General features: G+C 36.5%; 1 protein-coding gene across 3 annotated transcripts in view; it reads left to right on the top strand.

Annotated features, from left to right (window-relative positions):
- Nucleotides 1–1,053: 1,053 nt before the first annotated feature.
- Nucleotides 1,054–17,300, top strand: part of LOC131678253 (uncharacterized) — a 307,356-nt gene continuing 291,109 nt past the window's right edge. For all 3 annotated transcript variants that reach the window (XR_009303610.1, XM_058958264.1, XM_058958265.1), the window contains exon 1: nucleotides 1,054–2,112. The gene's annotated coding sequence lies outside the window, so the exon portion shown is untranslated. The remainder of the gene's footprint in view (nucleotides 2,113–17,300) is intronic.

Below are 17,300 nucleotides of genomic sequence, written 5' to 3'. Positions count from 1 at the left end.
AGTCGAGCTTAAGCAGCATTACTACGAATTGCTCAAGTCTACCAACATACCTCAACGGCAAAGACAGAATTGTCCCTCTTTACCGCGAATTGTGTAAGAATTTCATTAACAGTCCGACAAAGGTGCGTGCAAAGAGGGAACGATCGATTCAGAACTGGGTGCTTCCAATGACTCTGAAAATACCTGTGATTGATTATCATAAAAATCATACAGATGAATTCATTTTTTTATTGTTTGCCTTGGTACTATTTTGGAAGATCGTGCAATGTTTCGAAGGACTCTGAAAAAAAGAAGATTTCATGTTAATAGTTTGAGGAAAAGAATTAAAATTTCAAAAAGAATCACATATTCTTTCCGATAACATACCTGGAACAGAGATTCTCGACCGCGAAATTCGATTTTCCATCCTAGCACGAGTCACAGCATGTACGCATGTTTGGGTTGACATCTACCAATCTCCTGTCCTGTCTCCTTTAGTGATCCCCGCTGCACGATAACACTAATGCAAGCAGCATGAAACTTCCGTGGGCATTCAACGCACGTCCATAGAATCGAATCCGCAGCGGCTTCCAAGGCACGCATTTCACAGTTCATGTTGTTGTTGTTCGCACTTTTGAAACTCGGTCAAATTAAAATCAAAGAAACTTTAGAGCGTGATACTGGGAGTGAATGCAAAACACGTACGCACTTATTGACGACTTAATAAAGAGTTTGATAGCACTGTTAGGAAAAATGTAGCGTACTTTTTATAACTTTTACAATTAAAAATGAACTTGGTACCTCAAAATTTTTTTAAATTTTTAGCCAAATCAAGCAGATTTTGATTTTGTCCAGCTGTTGTTTGACGACCCGCCACTGTGCGCAGTTATGCTTCTTAGGAACTCATGTTTATGTCGCCTGTGTTGTATGTTAAATTGATAAAAGAGATTAATTTTTTCATGTAAGCAAAAGTACGCGAATTATTCTCTCGTGTGAAAGCAGGTTTGCGAAAAAAAAAAATATTCCATCAGCTGTGTCGAAGAGCTCACCGTAAACATTTTGGGTGATTCTCACGCTCTCCGTTCGTTGCTGCAGATCGAGTGTGCGAAGCGAACGCGAAGGCATGCGTTGTGATTATGCTCTCCCGAACCGACGTCTTTTTTTCGCGCAGGCAGGTTACTACTGCTTTCCGGTTCGTTGATTTGGCTCTTTGGACTGCTGAGTGGTTCTGTCAACGGATTAGTTTTTAGTTACCATTGAGAGCTCTTACCGCTTGGTTGGTGTTTTATGCTGTGCGATTTCGGTTGATTCTGTAGGCGTCGCAGCTGTGCGTTGTTCTTGAGCAGTAGTTACCTCCGTTAGTTGTTATCATTGGCGTGATACACGAGAGTGGAATTGGGTGCATTATGATTTCGGAGATTACACCATATATTATGCCGCTTGCTCTCCTGTGTCGTTAACGAGTGAAAGTGAAAACGAATCAAAACAAAATAAATAAGCATGTCAAATTGGCGGTAATAAAGCAGTGAGTGCGTGATTTTTTTTTGTTGTGGGGAACGCAGGAGCAAGTGATGAAGTGGGAAATTTTCCAATGGTTAAATCTCGTTTGCACGGATTAAAACAAGTGGTATTTTCGAAGGCATTAATTTGATAGTAGAAGAATTAAAAATATGGGATAGATGTAAAATGTGTCGCCGAATGTCGTTTCGTCTGTTCTAATACATAGCATCGACGTGGATTCGCAAATTCAGTGTGGCGCGCAGAGCATATACAAATTCACTGAGACCAAGTATTTTGATACCAAGCGAAAAAAACCGATTGGCGTGGAATACCTTCATCAACGAAAAGTAGGAAAAAGGCGTACATCGACTAATGATAATTTAAGGCGACGATGTTTGTCACTAGCAATTGTGTGTCTGAGGGACCAGACCGATTGTGAACAGAAAATATCAAAATTTAACAAGTGCGTGTAGTGGGTCTGCGGTACAAGTGTCTCAGTTTCGTGTGTTGGTGGGCTTTTGTTGTGCAATTTCTCAGATTGTTCCGCTTGGCACTGTAGTGAAGATAGTGTTAGCAAATTGGATTACAACCAGCAGGGAGTTGCGGATAATTTTTATGACAGCAATAACTTCGGTATGTACCACATTGCAGTATTACTTCAGTATTATTCATACATACCTACATGTATCCCAAACTGAAACACTAGCGCCTTTTCTCGCATTTGATTTCTAACGGCGTTTGGATGTGTTTGCAACATCTGTAATGTCAATCAATCCTCTTGAGGTTACCAATGCGGCAAAAGTTGGCGGTCGAAAGGTCGTGCAAAGCAAATCCCTTCCAAACGAGGAAGATTTTACTTGCTTACTAAGGAAAACGTAGCACGTATTGATGTGAACGTGGCAAAGTGTTGCTGCCAGCAGTGAATTGCGTCGTCTAGATCTCGAGTTGTTAAGGATTGGTTCAATTTTATTTCTTTCGATACTCCATAAAGCATTTCAAATTTGATTCGGATCGATTAAATTGTTGGATACGTAATTTTAGGACAAATTGAATACAGATGTTATATTAATTTAATGAGGGTGAGAAAAAAATATAGATTGATTATACCCATTATACCCAAGTGTATGTTGTGTTACATTAACTACACCATACTTAAAAATAAAGCAAAATAGTGTCATCAAGAATTATGACATTGATAAATCGGGACATATATTTTTCTCTCTTTTTAAAAAACCGAGGCTTTAAGAGTGTTCTTCTTTAGTCCCTAGATATAGCCTTATAACCCTTCCCGATTATTTTGTTTAAATTTACCTTGAGAGGGCCTAACAGTGCAAAATTCATAAAAAAAAATAAAAATATTATATTTGTGTATATATCGGATCTCCAAGATAAGAAAAATATGCTCAAGAAAGGATTTACTGGAATTCAAGTTGGTCCGCCTGCTAGAGCCCATCAAACTACCAACGATCAATTTTCATACGAAGCTGATAAAATGGGGTCAATAGGCTGCTAAAATCGGGGGTAGATAAAATCGGGGGCTGATAAAATCGGAGGCTGATAAAATCGGGTCTTCACTGTATAGGATTCACTCAAACTTTGAAAAATGCTTCCGAGGCCCGCAGGGCCAAGTCTCATATAACTATCAACTCAGCTCAACAAATTGAGATAATATCTCTATGTGCGTGTATGTACACTAATGTCATGTAATTATCTCAGCAATTGCTGAACCGATTTTATCCAAATGAAAGGTCTAACGGAAAATATGTTTTTCTTTTAGAACTATGTTAGTTTAGTGTTGTAGATACAAAAAAGCAAAAAAAAAATTTTTTTTAATAAACCTTAAAAATAAGTTGTCTTTTCTATCCTTTCTCACAGTTTTATTGTGCTCCTGAAATTGAGGTTTTGGGCAAAGCTAGCGTAATGCGGATTGGTTGCATAGTGCATAGTCCAAGAGACTGAAACGGCGCAAAGCCGTTGAGAATCCGCCGAACAAGGTGGTCACGTACTCGCCATCGGAAACACAAGCAAACCTGTGATCCACTCGTTTTCCCGGTATACTCAAACACAGGGATTTTGGCTAGTTTAAGTTCGACTGAGAGACAGCGAAGTCGGACAGCTCTCACAAGAAAGTCCGGTGGCATAGTCACATAAGGCAATGGCGATGTTTTATTTAGTTGCAGTAGGACAGAACATATTTAGTATTAAACAAAAATAAACTGTTGCCTCTACCTAATATGGCTATGCCACATCGCTTTTTTGTGAGAGGTAACCATTAGGCAAGGCCATCTTAAGACTAAACGAGGCCCCTGGGCACTCTTGAGCTAGGGGGCTGCTATAATTGAACTGGTATAAACAGTTGTAATAGTAGGATGATCAAAAAATGATTCCCAGCATTACGTAACCATGTCCACTCCATGCCACCCTGAGACTCTTTTCAAATTTGAGCTAAATCAATCAACCGTGTTCAAATTATTTAAAAAAAGAGAGATTCAAAATATACGGAGACCCAAGACGATATCATATATTCACAACCACGGGTGATTGCCGATGTCCAAATACAGTGAAGACCCGTTTTTATCAGCCCCTTGATTACTTTTAGGAGGCTGATAAAACGGGGACATTGATAAAATCGGGACATATATTTTTCGTTCTTTTTAAGAAACCGAAGCTCTTAAAATATTCTTCTTTAATCCCTACAATATCCCCATAACCTTTCCTGATTCCCAATTTCCAAAATCCACGCTTCAAATATAACAAATACAATGTTATAATTGAAGTTGATAAGGACACTTATAGCAGCCTGATGTCAGCCCGTGCGGTAAACATTGGTTGGGATAGGTGTTCTGTTTTTGAGGCCTTTAACGTGCTGCGCTGCTTCAACTGTGGAGAATATGGTCATAAGAGCACGGGATGCGTGAATAAAGAAACATGCTCCAGATGTAATGGAGCACATAGAACATCTGAATGCTCGTCAACGGATTTTAAATGCGTTAATTGTATTAAAAAGAATAATGAACGTAAAATGAATTTGGACGTAAATCATGCGGCATTTAGTAAGCAGTGTTCAGTATATCGGAGACTGCTAGAATTGAAAAAAAGCAACGTTTGGTCAAGTGAATAGCAACTAACAAACGAGAGGTTGTCTGAAACATTGTATTTAAATATAGCTGGGTTATCTACAAACTTTGTCGCAATGCGACATCTTGTAGAAAACAAACGTCCATTGTTGGTTTTAATATCAGAAACACATATTGTTGATGCTGATGCATTTGATCAGTATAGCATTCCGGGTTATAAAGTTGCTTTTTGCCTATCTCATTCCAGACATACCGGTGGAGTTGCTATTTACGCCAAAGAATCGATTAAATTCAACGTTCGGTTAAACGAAGCAGTTGATAATAATTGGTTCTTGGGTATATCAGTTGAAAGAGGCATGCAGATGGGAAATTTTGCAGTAGTATACCATTCTCCTAGTTCAAGCGATCGACGGTTTTTAGAAATTTTAGAAAACTGGTGGGAGAATTTCGTTGACTTAAGTAAACTTAATGTAATTTCGGGCGATTTCAATATTGATTGGCTCAATGATCAAAATTCGAATCAGTTGAAGCAGTTGGCAGAGTTTTTCAATTTCAAGCAAACGGTTAGTGAGTTTACAAGAATTTCCAGACACAGTAGAACATTGATAGATCACGTGTATTCCAATTTTGATGGGGTTCATTCGTATGTAGAGGCCGATTGTAAAATTTCAGACCATGAGACAATTTCAATTTTACTGGAGAATGAACCTAACCATGAAGAGGATAAAGTTAAAATCAAGTGCTGGAAAAGATATTCGAAACAAGCTATGTCTCAACTGGTTTCGAGAAGCATGGATTTTACGGAATTGAATGGAAATTTGGATAACAAGGCAGCTGTTCTAACTAACGTGTTAAAAGAGTGTACAAATAGTTTAGTTTCTCAAAAGTTTGTTAATTCAAATAAATCGAACAGCTGGTACTCTTTAGATCTTTTGCGTCTTAAACGTAAAAGGGATAAAAAGTACAAGAAATTTTGCAGAACTAATAGTGAACGTCTTTGGAATGGGTACACACACGCGCGAAATATTTATTCACGGGCCTTGAAGAAGACCAAATGTGAATATATTCAAAGGAAGATCGATCAACATCAAAACAACAGCAAAGAGTTATGGAAAATCCTAAAGAATTTAATTAAACCTAAACGTAGTTCCTCGCAGTCCATAACTTTTAACGGGATAGAAGAACAATCTGAACAAATAATAGCTGAAAAATTGAACAGTTATTTCGTTAACAGTGTCCAACTGATCAATCAAAGTATTGAGCTGGTCAGTGAACCTGTGGAAATAACACAGCCGATTAATACTAACTGTAGATTTGACGGATTTCACCCAATCACTTTTGAACAATTGAAAGATATTTGTTTTTCTTTGGGAAAATCGGCTGGTATCGATAATGTCAATGCAAAAGTGATACAGGATTGCTTTCATGTCATCGGACACGATCTGCTGGATCTTGTAAATGAATCGCTACAAACTGGGCACGTGCCGACAGTTTGGAAGGAGTCACTTGTGATTCCTATTCCCAAAGTTACTGGGACGGATAAAGCCGAAGAGTACCGCCCCATTAACATGTTGCACACATTAGAGAAAATTTTAGAACTTGTTGTTAAGGGCCAGCTGATGAGTTATTTGAATAATAATAATTTGCTAATTCCGGAGCAATCGGGATACCGAGAGGGACACTCTTGCGAAACCGCTTTGAATCTAGTGTTAGCAAAATGGAAAGAGAAAATCGAGGTTAAAGAGACTATATTTGCTGTATTTTTGGATCTGAAACGCGCTTTTGAGACAATTTCGAGACCTTTACTTTTGAAAACTTTAGAGCGATTTGGTATCGGAGGGATAGCACATAAGTGGTTTGAAAACTATCTATGTGATAGAACTCAGAAAACTAGTTTTAACGATTTTGTATCTAGTCCTCTCGACAATCCTCTTGGAGTGCCGCAAGGTAGTGTCTTGGGTCCTATTTTATTTATTATGTATATAAATGACATTAGGCGAGTTTTACGATTTTGTGACCTAAATTTGTTTGCTGACGACACTGTTCTGTTCATTGCAGCTAAGGATATAGATGAAGCCGTGGCGCATTTGAACGAAGATTTGCATTCCCTTGCTCGTTGGTTAAAATTTAAACAATTAAAGTTAAATGTTGCTAAAACTAAATATATGATTATCTCTTCGGCTAATACTAGGCCTGACGTTAACGTTAAAATAAATGGTGAGACTATTGATCGCGTTAGTGAATTAAAATATCTTGGAATAATCATTGATGATAAGTTAACCTTTAAGTCTCACATCGACAATGTCATCAAAAAGATTGCTAAAAAGTATGGTATATTGTGTCGTCTGAAAAATGATTTAACAATTAGTAGTAAAATTTTATTATATAAATCTATTGTTTCACCACATATTGACTTCTGCCCGTCCATTTTGTTTCTTGCCAATCAAACACAAATATTGAGGTTACAGCGATTGCAAAATAGAATCATGCGATTAATTTTAAAATGTAACAGATACACTTCCTCTAGTTTCATGCTAAGCGCATTACAATGGCTCTCTGTGAAGCAAAGAATTTATTACTTAACAATGGTGTTCATTTTTAAAATTATTAATGGAATGCTACCTCGATATTTGTGTGATCGAATTGAAAGAGGAAGTGATGTGCATAGGTACAACACTAGAAACGCGTCTGATGCAAGAACACCTAACTTTTTATTTAGTAGATCACAGAACTCCTTGTTGTACAAAGGAATAAGTTTTTTCAATTCGATGCCTAGACATATTAAACGTGCGGCAACATTAGCGGAGTTCAAAACACTATGTATTTCACACGTAAAATCTGCTTTGTAGACAGATTTGTTGAATTTTCATATTTTGGAGTTATTTGAATAACTATGTAATACCACGAAGATTGTATTTTTTTTTTCTCTTCTATTATTTGCATTTAGTCACACTAAGTTATTATATTCGCTATGATGATGATGGATTTTTGTTAATTGTTTATTATAGTTTTTAAAAATAATGAGATGTCTACAGAAGTCTGAGCCACGCGCGCGATAAACAGATAGAGACTAACTTGAAATCGAACATGGTGACCAGTACTAAGAGCTCATCGGGTTGAATTGAAGCTTTTAGACTTTTGTTGTGATCAGGGTCTGATTTGATGATGGAGTTGCTTTGCTGGCTTTGCTCGACAATAGAGTTAATCTCGGTTATTGCTGCCATAGCGGCAATAACGGAGTTGGTTCGTTGAGTGGGGGGCTTGGTGATTTCTTCTGATAAAACAAGATATCGGGTTCAATTCTTGATCAATCCAGGGTATTCCCGGAAAGGAATATCCCTGGGTTGCCTTGGGTTAGTGGTACGCAACTTTCAATAAAGGGGCCTGATGTGGATGATATAACTCGATTAGACTCTGCACTGCCACTAGGCTCGTCACTTCTCACCTTAGCAGGTGGTAGTACCGATGTCCTGGTCAGGCGGGAGGAGTCTTACAGAGAATTATCAGAAATGGAAGCTATTGGGTTCAATTCCCGATTCTATCAAGTATCTTCCCGGAATGGAAATTTTCTTGATGGACCCTGGTTGTTGATGGAATATTCGAAATATATCTGGTTACGTTCTTTTGAAGGAAAGGCTATGTCTGTAAATTGAACCAGTCCGTTTTTTTTGTTAACTGGTCTTGTCATGATTTAAAATATTAATTATCTTCTAGATAACTCGTTCAGCTCACACCTTTGTGGGGGTATGAGGTGGGACCATCATCATGATTATTTTGCTTAAACTTCCCTTAAGGGTGTCTAATAGCGCAAAATTAAAACAATTTTTTTTTGCATTTTTCGGATTCCTAAGATAAGAAAAATATGCTTAAGAAAGGATTTACTCGAATTCAACTTGGTTTGTCTGCTAGAGCCCATCAAACTACCAACTATCAATTTTCCTATGAAGCTGATAAAATCGTGTCAAAAAGCTGATTAAATCGGGGGTAGATAAAATCGGGTGCTGATAAAATCGGGTGCTGATAAAATCGGGTCTTCACCGTATCGTCAAAAATGCAAGATGAACTGAGTACATCTTGAAAGGTTATTTGTTTTTCCGGCCGATCTGCCCGATGGTGGCAAACGGTCCAACACACTATATGCGGTGGTGCGAGTTCGAACTCAGGTGAGCTGCGTACAGTGAAATGGACTTATCAACTGCGCTATAGTATTCCCATACGGTATACAGTGGCGGATCTTCGAATAAAAGTCGGACAAAAGCTAAAATGTTCCCTATTTTGGATGAAAATCACAAATTAAGCTAATTTTGGGATGGTGAGCTCATTTTTGTTACCAACAGTGATAAAATATTAAATGCATGTTTATCAATATCAACAATATCATAAAAAAAATTAAGAACACTACTTTGAATACATTGTATAAAGTGTTAGTTTACTGTAGATTGTCCAATCATCTTGCACCAAACACCATGCGCTTCCATATCAGTAACAAAGCATTAAAATCTCATCAAACCCGATTGCACGCCTAGGTGCAGAACAAGCCTATGATATTCGAAAAGTAGAGACAATTTCCCATAGAATGTATAATATGTGACCATTCCGAAATGTTTCGCCTGATTGTAAAGAATACATTAGTGAAAACAATATTTTCGATCTGAGCAGCTCAAACATAATTAAACGAAAAAGTCATTAAGTTTTATTTTTTGTGTTTCGAATTCATCTTGTTAGTAACTAGCACCATCTGGGTGTCTAGCTAGACGATGTATCTAAACTAGTACTCAAATTAGCACTAGTTAGACACAAAAAAATCCAAACAGTTCACACGACACATGTGAACGTTCAAAGCAACTGACTTGTCCCGAGTGATGTCCCGGGAAGCAAGCACAGAGGCTCAGGTTTGTTTAAAATTGCTTTCAAAACGACACAAAAAATTACTCGAATCTATCAATATGATCGGTACATTTTTTTTTCAATGGCAGGAATGTAATACAGTCGAAATATAAAAGATGCCGAGTGCACGTTGCCGCGACACCTAGCATTCGCCATTTGTCCAAAAACTGAGGCTTTCAATTTAGCTAGGAGAACTGCCTGTTTGAAGCGCCATACATGAATATTTATAAAAATATTTACGCTACAAAATGCGAGAGGCCCTTGAAATGTCCTCAAACCCATGCAGTGACTCATTTAATCAAATCAAGAGTAGAACCAGGGTCGATATGTGTAAACACTTTCAAAAGGGTATTTTCAAACATTTTTGTGGATTTCATGGACGTTTGTCTTCATGATGGATTTATGATATTTGTAGATAGGGCGGATGCACTACAAAAAACCATTATTGGTGTTGTGCCAGAATGAAACATGCCAAATCCGGCCAAAAAATGTCGAGTCTTCGTAAGACCTCAAGAAATCACTTTTTGGGCAATTCCATGTGGATTTGTCCATTTACAGACTCAGATATGACGCAGAAATAAATATTTTCCCCATCCACAGATCGCTCGCCATACAAGGTTTTCTGGTTGGTTGGATATGGTTCGGTGTTTTCCAAACATTGTAGGTACACGTAGTGTAGTCAACGTTTGATTGTTAAAAATAAATCGAACATCTTAATCACATGGAATACGGTGCAATGTGCGATTCCGAGCTGTTACAGATCTATTGTTATCCCCACACAAAAATGTTATGAACAAATATTTTTTGAGATTTAGTCTATTGAAAGATTTTATATTCATCCTAAGTGCGTGGCCCCCAAAACCTCGCGGCCCCTGACCCTGATCCAGTGTGCCCATGCTTAAAGACGGTACAACCTTTTGGGTGGGACAAAAATTAGATTTCAGCCTTCGACCAACTTTTCAGATATTATTTGAGTCCGAGAACAATTGTGCATAGGGCTGTAGAGAGAACTTCCGGGTTCGGGGAGGGGGTGGAGGTTTGTCCAGCATAAGGGCAACCTCCATCAGTGTAGATTTTCCGAACAAAAGCTCGAAATCTATTGGAAATCTGCAATTATGTATAGTGCATACCTAGTCACTTTTGTAGAGAACCACAGAAGAATACACTGCAGTTGATTCAAATGATTTTTCCATTTCAAAGGGTGTTACGGTCAATTCTTTTCTCGTTTATTTTTCGTCGGTCTCTGTTCGCACAGAGTGACGATCACCGACGCCAGAAAGGCAAATACGCAACCAGATATCGGTTCATCAATACATGTCCTTTTTGTTGTAATGGTGCCACATTGAAATATGTGTTTAAGCCAAAAAACTGATGACTAATACAGACAAAAATTGTGAAAATCTGCTTAAAATTTCCAAAAAATCAGAAAAATCACAATATTTTCAAAAATCTGTGGAAATCTGTGAAATTTTCATCAAAAGGCCAAAAATCTGTCATCTGTGAAAAAGAATCTGAGCTCAAAAATTGCGGAAAAAATCTGTCATTATACAGAAACATCTGTGAATATCGTAACCCATGGTCCCAATTGTAATAAAAATGTCACTTTTCAAACCACAAGTACAGAAATCCAGCCGAACCAGATATTTCTGTGTGAACTTCGACAGTTTGATATGCTTGAAAATATCGGACACTTTTTCCTTCCAGCTGCCATCACACTGGTGTCAGTTGATTTAGCAATTTTTAACGATTTCACTAATTCGACGTGCGAGTAGTTCGGATTCAGGCGAGGCGAGAACAAAATTTCTTGCTTGGACGACCCCTTTATAGCCGAAATGGTAAAATAAAAAAAGAGGCATCTTTTTGCACGCAATTGAAAGTCGACCAAATTTTGATCGTAAAACCTTTTAAATATCTGCGAAAATTTGAGTGGCTATGAATGAAACCGATTTAGCATAGCATAGAATAGCATAGCATAGCAAAAACGATCGCACTAATCATGTTCATTGCACACTCGGCCATGTCCTTACGATTGCTAGAGGGATGGAAATGTTAGTTGAAGACCTACTTAAGATGATGCGAGGAACTCACGCAATCTCCATAGGTATTACGGATATTAAATTTTGTCAGTAGGAAAGGACAATAAGTGGCTTTGAAATAAGCCGATTTGTCAATAATTCGTATTTATCCAGGTGTCGGTATTACATAGAGTTGTTCGGATCTTTATCTGCGTTGAGTAAAAATTTCTGAGGTGGCCCCCTATTTTTCACAAAGTGGTGAATTTTGCAAAACATGTTTTAATTTTATTGTTTAGATACCCCTAAACATCTTCGTGAAATATTTTGTCATTATTCGAAATATTTCTAATAGTTTTAGTTAATTGAAAATTTATACACCTTTTTATTATAATATTTTTACAGCCAAAGCTTAATTTCGAATTGCACCAAACTTCACTGGTAGTTTAACAAATGTTTAGTCTAGAAAATGTCGAAAAAAGTTTTAACCAATGTTAACTAGTAGTAGAAAACTTTTTAAACATTTTTTCAAAAAAATGCAGTTTTAAATGGTTTCTTCACGCGTTTAAGTTGTAAAATGTTGCATATTTTATTTTATCAGCTTTCAATTTCAAGAAAAAAAAATTTGAGCAGGCATAAGGTTTTTAAAATATTTGATTTTTTGTGTTACCCGGCATGCGAAAAACAACGTGCGAGCGAAACAGTCGCTGGTAGCCACGGTACGCTTGGACCAACATCGCATGAGCGAGTCGATGAGAGCTCGCCAAGACTCTGACCACATCAAATGCAAAGCTAGAGAATGAGTTTTGTAGCGATAGTCTTATCGATAGTACCCAGTGTAACACATCCTGTGTCATCTGAAAATTTACCATCTAATTTCCAGGGCAAGTTTTTTTTGCTGAGAAGCGTGCATTTCATAGTGCAAAATAGAGAATCAATCTTTTTAAATAACTCTTCGTCCAATCAAATCATTGTAATTTTATTATAATTGTACAAACAGTATAATGTATAATCAGTACAAACTAGCTTTATACGCGATAGTTTATTTATTGCTTCATTGAAGATCTGTTCTTGCTCACGGGAGAAAAACCATTTCTTTAGCATATGGAAATATCAATTCGATTGCATATTTCCAATACAAATTTCATTTATTTTAATTTATGCGTATCAACGGAAAGATTTTCCCTCGCACATTGGTTATGATTTTTTTGTTTTATGCAAAGAATTACTGCACTTTTCCGAGTGACCTATCAACCACAGAACTATAACTTATTTCAACAAACGAAAACGATGAAGTAATAAACAGTATGTACAAACAATATAAACAGTATGTATGTATCAAGCATAATCGCACCAACTGGTCTCCTAAAACTGATTGATTGAGTCCGTCACACGCCATTTGTCAACCGAAACTCATCATTGCCAAATTTTATACTTGTCTAAACGTGTCGCGGAGCGTACGGCAGGTTCGCTAGTGCAATGTTGGTCCAAGTGTGCCGTGGCGACCAGCGACTGTTTCGCTCGCGCGTTGTTTTTCGCATGCCGGGTAACACAAAAAAACAATTATTTTAAAAACCTTATGTTTGCTCAAAATTTTTTTCTTGGAATTGAAAGCTGATAAAATATGCAACATTTTACAACTTAAACGGTATGAATATCGCGTGAAGAAACCATTTAAAACTGCATTTTTTTTGAAAAATTGTTTAAAAAATAGTAGAAATAGTTAACATTTGTTAAAACTTTTTTCGACATTTTCTAGACTAAACATTTGTTAAACCATCAGTGAAGTTTGGTGCAATTCGAAATTAAGCTTTGGCTGTAAAAAATATTATAATAAAAAGGTGTATAAATTTTCAATTAACTAAAACTATTAGAAATATTTCGAATAATGACAAAATATTTCACGAAGATGCTTAGGGGTACCTAAACAATAAAATTAAAACATGTTTTGCAAAATTCACCACTATGTGAAAAATGGGGGGGCCACTTCAGAATTTTTTACTCTTCACCTGAAATTCGTTAAAAAACATACGCCACCAAATCGGTGCGCTACAACATTACCAGCCTCTGAAAACACAAAATCTCATTTGTTCGACAGTGTAGGTGATTTTTGCGAGTCCTTCATTTATCTATTTAGTGCAATATTATTAAAAAAAATCGTAATTCAAACCTTGTACAAATTGCGAAATTAGTAGCAAAATGGAAGAGTAATAAATCAAAAAAAAAGTTTTCAAAGTTTGGGCGAATCCTATACATTTCTTTTGTGAGAAATGTAAAGCAAAAAGAACATTCAATGGAGGTATTATTTAAAGAGAGAGAAATAGTAAAAATAGAAATAGGAAAATATGGAGCAAAAATGTACAAAAAATGTAAATAGAGGATAAATGTAGAGAATAAAAAACCTGGATGAAATAGAAAAGGAAACAACAAAAATCTAATACGAAACAATAGAATAAGAGAAAAAATAGAAACAATAGAAACTCTAGATTATAGGAATAATATAGAATTTCTTCAACGAAATGTCAAACATGGAAAAATAGAAAAAGAAGAGAAAGTTGTTAAAGATGAAAAAATTCCGGTTTCGTATTTAAATAATATTTTCCAAGTGAACACAAAAAAATACTATGGGTGGTTTTCTTCGTGGATTTTAACGTTCTTTTTTGATTTGTGGAGCTATTTAAAATTCGTTTCTTGAGTGCTATTTGGTCGGTGTTAAGTCAGACCGGACTAAGTCGCAAAACATCAAAAATGAGATAATGACAGCACTGGACAAAGAATATCGTCTGCTACATTCGACTTTTGCCAGATTTGAAATATGTAACAATAAACTAGAGTTATGGAAATAATTAATTTCCAATCATAATGTAAAGGTCCTTACTAAAGGATGCTGCGATTCAAACTTTAAACCTGTTTTTCTCGAAATCAATATTTTGTCACTTAGTCCGGTCTGACTTAACACCGACCATTTGACCAATTGAGCACTCAAAAAGAATTCTTCTTTTTACTATTAGATACTTTGTTGTTATTTAGCAGTAACAACGGATCAAAATAAGTAGAAATAGAAGTCACATATCGTAAAATATGTCACATATTTGGAAAATTTTTGCACAATGCGAATTAAAATCAATTTTTTGAGAGCGCGGAACTCGAAAACATTAAAGATTTTTTTTAAATAGTCGGCTTAAATCCATAAGACAATTATGGTAAAGTATGAAATAGAAAATTAATTTCAGTGTACACAAATTTACAAAACAATAGATCTTTTGTATTGTTGCTCATTACACGTTAAAATCGTTATTGAGTTTTAGGATTTCAAAGTTTTCTTTTGATTATTCTTTCATGCAGTATAAACTTTATGATATAATTTACGATTAACTTTATGATAGAAATTGGACCATATTTGGTAATTTCAGTTTTTGCCAGGATACCTTAATTTTCTTAACGTTCATAAAAACACTTATGACGTCGTCATAGTTTCTACATTCGAAAACACGTGCTTTTAGAGAAAAACATTTTTATTGCATTTACAAAATTCTTACGGAATCAAAGAAACTCATGATATTTCACCGAAATTTTCATTAGTCGGTTTTTGCTTTATAACTTTTTCCACTAGTGTCATATCGTTTCAAAGCCTTCGAGATTTTGTTCCCTTGATAAATATCCTATGAAAATCAAAATTTATTTATGAAAATTTATTTTTAGGAGCCAATAGGCGGCTTTTGGGAGAATTATTTTGTAAAAGTCTATTTTCCCATACGAAATCCCATGTACACTTTAAACCGTGGACGCAAAAATATAGTTTCACCGATGTAGCTTAGAATTTGCACAATTATTGTAGGACCCAAATGGAACTCAGAAAGTTGCTCAGAGCAAATTTTTAACCGTGTCCGACTCTAGTAACCATAGCTCTTACGTTTGAGTATACCGAGCAAGCCTCTAAATCGCAGATTTCCTTGCGTTTCCGATAGCGAGTACGCGACCACCTTGTCCGACAGGGCCTCAGCGGCTTTCTGTTTCCTTACAAATTGTTTTTGCATATCAGTATAGAGCAGAGCATCTCGCGAAAACAAATTTAATATTATATCCTACCTAAGAAAGTATTTTTAGTCGTGGGAAAATTTGCAAAACGTTTGTATTACGAGAAATTTATTCAATTTCTGTTTAAATCCTGCCTTCCCTTGAATTTGTATTTCGTTCGAAACGGGGGAGGCCTGTGACAGTGTCAAAATAGGTGATTGTGTATCCGAAGAGTTTTTCGCTTCATCCGGTATTCCGCATGGCAGCCATCTTGGTGCAATGGTTTTTCCCCGTATTTCAACGACGTCAACTTTTGGTTAGAAGGACCACGGTTGTCAATCGCTGTTGACCTCAAGTTATGCCAGAAAATCCGGAATATGATGCAACTTTCCTTGAAATTTGTGTGCCTAAAAGACACTTTTTTGAATTCGCTAATAGCAGAAAATTCACGTAAACTATGAAGTCTTCGCTTAGCTCCAATAATGTCATTCAATCTATAAATAGTTAAATTTTACGATGCATAAGATTGAATCAAGAGTTCCTGCGAGCACAATATTGCTCGCTAATGACTTCTACTGGTTTTGTGATGACAGTTGTCAACGTTGCTAAGATTTTACAGAAATGCATGCGCATACTACGTTGTTATGAGCTCATCAAGTGTTGTACACTCTCGCCAAAATTTAAAAAAAAATTCAATCGCTTATGTCACTGATGATGAAAATTTGTTTTATTATTTTATTAAGGAAATTAAGGAAAAAAGAGTCCACGTGAACATTTTATAGTCTCCCGTCCCCTCTCCTTGGACAAGCGCGGACTTTTTCGCTCCCACCCCTAAATTTTCCACGTGGTATATGAATGGCCCCTTTCTTTGATATCCGATGATGAATGACCGGGGGCGTCACTTTCATAGCCTCACATACACATTTTCTATGGGATTTCCTATCTTTATGAGACCGATCTGCAATCATAGGCAGTATTAGTGCTTGACTAATCTATTCGGCATGTCGAGCTGATTTTTATCGAGTACGGAAGTGATTACTTTGTAAATTGGAACAACAAATGCGTGTATGTGGGCTGATTATGCTACCTTCTAATTATATTAGTCAGGGTACCTTATTATTTCTTTGATTAGTCTGCCCACAATCAATTGATTACTCTAAAATCGGCATCTTTGATTCGTTTCTAGGAAGCAGCATAATAACAAAGCTCGCGTGAAAAATTTGAAATGTTCGTGTTTGAATCGACCGCTCCACTTTTCAACCTTCCATTCGAGCCAATGTATGATCTTGTAACATGTGTGAATACTCCTACGAAGATGGTATTGACCGAAAATGGTGGCGGTGTTGGCGTTGATAATGAGACGCCCAATTTTGGCAAAAAAGCACTGTGCAATGAAGAGGAAGCAGATGGGCCTCTTATTAAATATGTGTTCATCTTAGTAGGATGAATAAGGTGGCCGAAATGAATTATGGATCAGTTACCATAACTGGCACAAGCTGAAAGAAGAAGAATCCATTTTAACGCCACGAATAATATTGCATCTGATTTGATAGCTGATACTTTAGCAACTATAGAATAATTCCAACAAATCTATTCTTATTATGCAGTCAGCTTGGAGTCAGTCCTCTTTCACTTGATCTCTGTTAATCAATACACTAGCTAAAAATCATGAAGTATCGGTTTTTGCTTTTAACACCATTCTGCTCGATATATATGCAAAACTTCGCTTTCTCGACCGCCGGTGGGTACTCTCGATTAATTTCAAGTGACGGAGGTGACAGACATCATCTGTGTTTTGTCATTTTAGATCGTTGTTATATACGTGTTT

The sequence above is a fragment of the Topomyia yanbarensis genome, chromosome 2, assembly GCF_030247195.1.
Source record: "Topomyia yanbarensis strain Yona2022 chromosome 2, ASM3024719v1, whole genome shotgun sequence".
In the NCBI taxonomy this organism is placed as follows: domain Eukaryota; kingdom Metazoa; phylum Arthropoda; class Insecta; order Diptera; family Culicidae; genus Topomyia; species Topomyia yanbarensis.
Note: the sequence above shows the minus strand (reverse complement) of the source record. Positions and strands in the feature narration are given on the sequence as shown.